We start from the raw sequence: 5,994 nt of genomic DNA, 5'->3' as shown, positions 1-5,994 counted from the left end.
AGCTCAGAAAGCCAAGCAACCTCCGGACATCTCCCACCATGTGTGGTACTTTGTCTTTCAGTGCACGTACTGCCTCAAGGTCTTTCGGATCCACCCTCACACCATCTGCAGACACCAGCCGGCCCACGTACCTGACCTCTTTGCGGAATAACTCGCATTTCTCTGGCCTCAATTTCACACCATGGTGCTGCAGGGCTTGGAGGACATGGCGCAGTACATCAACATGGCCCTCAAAGGACTTGGAAAAACAGAGGACATCATCAAGGTATGGTATGCAGCAGTCGTCTCTCAGCGTGTCAAGCATTTCCTCCATGCTTTGCTGGAAGGTGGCTGGTGCATTGGACAACCCAAAGGGGATCCTGACCCACTCATATAAGCCCCAGGGCGTTGTGAACGCAGTCAGATGCCTCGATCCTTCAGCAATGAAGCCTTAGTGGTAAGCTTTGCCTTGGTCTAAGATGGAAAGCCAACTGTAGCCTCCAAGGGAGTCAATCAAGTCTTGGATGCGTGGGAGTGGGTGTCGGTCTGGAACAGTCTTTTTGTTGAGGAGACGGTAGTCAATACAAAGGTGAAGGGATCCATCCTTTTTCCTCGCACAGACGATTGGTGCAGCATATGGCGACTGGGACTTAACAATCCAACCCTTCACTAGTAGTTCCTGTATGTATTCTTTTACTTCCTTGTACAGTGGCTTCGGGATGGACGCATAAGCCCTCTGAACAGGGATGTCATCTTTGAGCCTAATGGACATCTGAAGAGGGGGAATACACCCAATGTCGTTGCTGTCTTGGGCAAATGCAGCAGACTCCTCATACAGCATTTTCCCAAGTACCTCTGTTCAGGTACTTGCTGTTCAGGGCTTAGGTGACTGAGGTCAACAGGTGGATGCCACAAGTTGGCAATGGAGGCGCTAGGAGCAATGACAGTGCTCACCTCAGCCCTCACTATTCCAGGTGGTGTCGGTTCAGCTGACTGGGCTTCTTTGCCTACCTCAAGGACCCTCACATGCTGGATGTAACCTAGCTGGGTCCTTTTTGGCAAGATGATCTCATGCTTTGTGTGGTTGGAGACTGGAACACTCACACAAGGCCATCTGCCCGGACTGATCTCTAGCAGGCCTTCTCCAACACTGAGCTGATCAAGGTTTGTGTTCTCTGCTGGCTCATCGAGGACAAGGCAGTTGGTGACGTCGAAGGTAGGTGGTACTCTGCATCGCACATGTGTGGTTTTCCCAGATGGAATGATGATGTTATTTCTGTTAACTCTTAAGGTGGCCATACTGCAGCCTGGTGGTTCCGTGGCTTGTACCAAGTTGACCATGGCATCAGCCTCCTCTTCTCCCACACCAAGAGCTTTACGCAGGAGACTGAGGACAATGGCTTGTGCCTCTGCAGCTGGTGCCTGGCTGTTGATCATCTCCTGCAGGACATTGGCGCCAAGTAGAGGCTGGGCAAGAGGGAGCTGACTGACCAGGAAAGGAACCTGCATGGTGAGGCTGGGATTGTCATTACCCGGGAGGTTGACTGTAAGTTCCACCCACCCGTCATATGGAATGGAGTTTCCGTTCACAGCACGAAGTTTCAAACTTTCCCCTGAGTCAAGGAGTTCCTCCAAGAGTCATACTGGATGATCAGGGATAAATGCTTCTTTCCAGGATCTGTTGATAATGCTGACTTGTGATCCGGAGTCAAACAGAACTGTAGTGGCATAACCACTGATGAAGCAGTTTAGTAGGCTCTTTCTACCAACCAGTGGCACAGTGTGACTTGGATGTTCACTTAATGTTGATGTTCTCTGTGAGCGAACATGGTTGGCTCTTCTCTCACACTCACTCACCTTGAACTGTCTTTGCTGGCGCCTTGATGCTAGTGGCTGGGACTGGAGCTGTGGGCTGGCCTCTGATTGTCCCTCAACAGAGACCGGCTGCCGTTTCCCTGCTGCTGGCTTCTCTTTAAACAGCCAATTGCTCAATGCCCTCGGTCTCCACAAACAAAGCAGTGGCTACAGCTCTGTAGGCCTTGTTGTGTGCAACTGCTGCAGATCGGTGTCCTTCCTCTCCTCATGGCAGATGGCAGGCCTGTAGGAGGGTGTACTTGGAGAGGCTGATGGTGGGCTGAGTTAGACTGAGTTCTCAAATGGGGTGCTTGTGCTGTCTGTTGGTCCATCAAGGCTGCCACCATGTTGGTTAGAGCCTCCACCTTTGCATTGAGCTGCTGTATGGACTCACTGTCTCTCGTCAGCAGGCCGGTCTACTCCATCCCTCTGGACACTGTGTGCATGAGCTGTCTTCTGGCGAGGGCCCCGACCGAGTCTGCGCTGGTGTTCGTTCTCGTCACTGATTATTCTCATAACGTGGCAGAGAATCTCCTCGTCAGTGATGTGGCTGTTGGAGAGGAATGGTCTGAGCTGCTGCCTAATGTTGGAGTGCGCTGAACCCAGGCCCTGATAGATGGTGTGAAGGAAGACTTCCTGGATGGTCCTGGGGTCATAGCGGATGTCTGAACTCGCCTGCCTTGACTGGAACAGGATCTTTTGCTTGAGCCCAATCATGCGGTAGAGGAACTGTTGAGGAAACTCTTGGTCATTCTGCTTAGCACACATGAGCTCCTGGAACAGCTCTGTGCTCACCTTCTCACAGAGGTGAGACCTGAGAAAGCCCTTGAGCTCATTGACAGTGAGTTCATCTTTGTTGATGAGCATGTCCTTGAAGATGCCAGGCTTGACAATCTTCAGCACCCCCCTGGCCACCTCTGTCTCAGAGAACCCCTCTCGGACTCCCTCATCAATCTGCTTACAAATGCTGTTGTATGTGACGTCAGAGCTGTGGTCCCCAGTCTGTCCCCCATGTACTTTAAACTCCCTACGCTGGAGATAAGACAGGTCTCTTAAGGAAACCATCCCACCTAAGGCTGCCTATGACTGTGTGTGAAGTGGTGGTGAAAGTGGTTCTGACTCACCTGCATAAGGCATGTGTACTGAACTGGGCATGTTTATTAAGTGGGTTGTTGGAGGCTGGCCTATGTACTGATTCATGTTAGTGTTTGTGTGTGTGTGGTGTTGTGTGCCATGCTGTGTGGTACTGGTGGTGGCTGATGGAAGGGCAGTGTACTGTGTGCTGCTAGGGGGTGGTAGATCAGGTGTAGCGTGTGTGTAACCTACTGCTGGCGATGTAGCAGTGAACGTGTCTTTGACCTGTGCTGTACCTTTTGTTAAGACAACTGAATCAGAAATTGCAGTCAGATTACACACAAGATCATTCAACATTAACAGCTGACTCATACCCTCATCTTCAGAACTCTGCAAGCTATCAGACTTCATGTACCTAAGAATATACTCTACACACCCCTCTTCATCAGACGGCTCCAGTGTGTTGACATCTTCCCAACCTGCAGCAATGTCTTTTGCAAGATGGTAAGCTTGAGTACCTGACAGCTTGTACAAGTTCTTTGTGATGCCCCAAACGAGTTCTTTGCGTGCGGAGGCCATGACGTGCTCCTCTGATGACACAGCAGTGCAGTTCCCTCTCCTAGAGTGAAGACTCCCAACGAGATCCAGTCGCCCTCTTGGACACCCACCAGCTGTTGTCCTGGTTGCAGTCACGTCACGCCGCCTCACCGTGGCCTCGTGGTTCTGGAATCACTGGATCAACTTCCCCATGGTTGGTGACAGAAGAAGATCCCGGACGAGCCCCCAAAAATTTATTACGGGTCCCAAGAGTGGTACCAGCAGTAATAAAGATAATGTACCTGTAAAACAGGTGGATAAAATGACGAGATGACACAGGCTGCTGCTTTCACATACTTCATCCAAAGTGCATCTTTTATTTACTTCCAATCATGTTAGAATATCAATGTGCAATAATCTCTTATACGTGTGGTTTATCACCAGACATGTTCAATACATTCATATTGTCAGCACTCATTAAACATGCTCATGTATTCCAAACATACATTCACAGTCACCTTTACCACCTTTACACAAGCGATAATATGGCTGAATTAAACTTGGTCTTCATTTCTTTAAATACAGGCTACATGTAGCTGCCTAATAAACCAACTGGCTGAACAGTCATACTGGATAGAATTCCATTTCATAGCAAGGACTAACACAAAGATTAGAACATTCAACCATTCAAACTTACTTATCAAACGACAATATTAATGTATCCAAGTGATTACAGTTACATACTTTATACTCAATCAATTATTCAAGATGAAAACCATTCATTTCAGTGTCATATCTCAGTATTTACATTCATTGCTACAGGCTAACTGTATATCAAAACTGTATTCCGTGTCCATACTTTACAATATAGCATTCCGTACATCAGCATAATTAATCCTCTATCCTCGTTTAACTTATTAAAATAATCATGTCTTATAACCAGTGTGTATTTATCTATTTATACTCTTGAAACTTCGTTAGATTATGTATCTTATCTCCAGTGTGTCTTAACTTATTTATACTCAAAAAACATTGTATATTATCCTTTTCATACAAGCAGTGGGTGAACGTATTTATACCCATGAAACTTCGTGAAATAACAGTGTCTAAAAAGTGTCAACAGTGTTTGGGAGCTCACAATGCTAAGTTAGCAGTTCACTCTATAAATGAATAGGATCTCAAGGAATCCAGCTAGCTCGTAGATGGCAGCTAACAGTCTGAGGCACTTTAGTTTACCGCCACGGATAGCTCGTGAGATGGCGGCTGAACGTTTACCTCAGCTAGCCGCTTCATACAATGGGAAACTTTCTAATATAACTTCTATATTTAGAGTTCGAAATCACACAAAAACAAATGATCAAACAAACAGTCATGAGTTACAGGCACTAGAACAATGACGGGGGGTTTTACCCAGTACTAACCTGTAAAACAGGTGGATAAAATGACGAGATGACACAGACTGCTGCTTTCACATACTTCATCCAAAGTGCATCTGAGGGCTGAGAGGTGGTCCGCCCCCTTAGCAACCCAGACGCAACTGTGGCACCTGTGTCACGCGCTTATGTTCCTACTAGGCACTAGGCCGTTCTAAAGTAATAATAGTTAAGAAATATGAAACACTAAACAAAAGTAGTAATACACTTAAAGACCTGTGTTCACCTATTTTGGGTGCGCCACATATATATACATACACACAAACGGAGGTAAATATCTCATCTCATTATCTCTAGCCGCTTTATCCTGTTTTACAGGGTCGCAGGCGAGCTGGAGCCTATCCCAGCTGACTACGGGCGAAAGGCGGGGTACACTCTGGACAAGTCGCCAGGTCATCACAGGGCTGACACATAGACACAGACAACCATTCACACTCACACCTACGGTCAATTTAGAGTCACCAGTTAACCTAACCTGCATGTCTTTGGACTGTGGGGGAAACCGGAGCACCCAGAGGAAACCCACGCGGACACGGGGAGAACATGCAAACTCCACACAGAAAGGCCCTCGCCGGCCACGGGGCTCGAACCTGGACCGGAGGTGTGTATATATATATATGTATGTATCTCAAAAAGTAGTGAACAGAATTTGATGACATTTGGAGGAAAGGTGAGCCATGGGCCGAGGAACAATTTATCAGATTTTGATGCAAATCCAGCTATGTATGTGGCTCCAAGATCCAGATATTTATGCAGATTCAGGATTTCTTTGTCTATTCCCAACATAAGTCAAGTCAAGTTTATTTTTATAGCACTTTTAACAATGGACATTGTCACAAAGCAGCTTTACAGAATTTTAGTGATTTTAAACATGAGCTAATTTTATCCCTAGTCTATCCCCAATGCAAATTACATATGCAAATTCGCATATGTATGTGGATCCAGGATTTTTTTTGACCAGTACCAACATAAGTCAGAAAGTAGGGAACGAATTTTGATGAAATTTGGTGGAAAGATGAGTCATAGGCCAAAGAACATTTCATTAGATTTTGATGCAAATCCGGGTATGTAAGTAAATCCAGGATCCAGATATTTATGCAGATCCAGGATTTTTTTT

The sequence above is a fragment of the Neoarius graeffei genome, chromosome 13, assembly GCF_027579695.1.
Source record: "Neoarius graeffei isolate fNeoGra1 chromosome 13, fNeoGra1.pri, whole genome shotgun sequence".
Taxonomy (NCBI): Eukaryota; Metazoa; Chordata; class Actinopteri; order Siluriformes; family Ariidae; genus Neoarius; species Neoarius graeffei.
Note: the sequence above shows the minus strand (reverse complement) of the source record.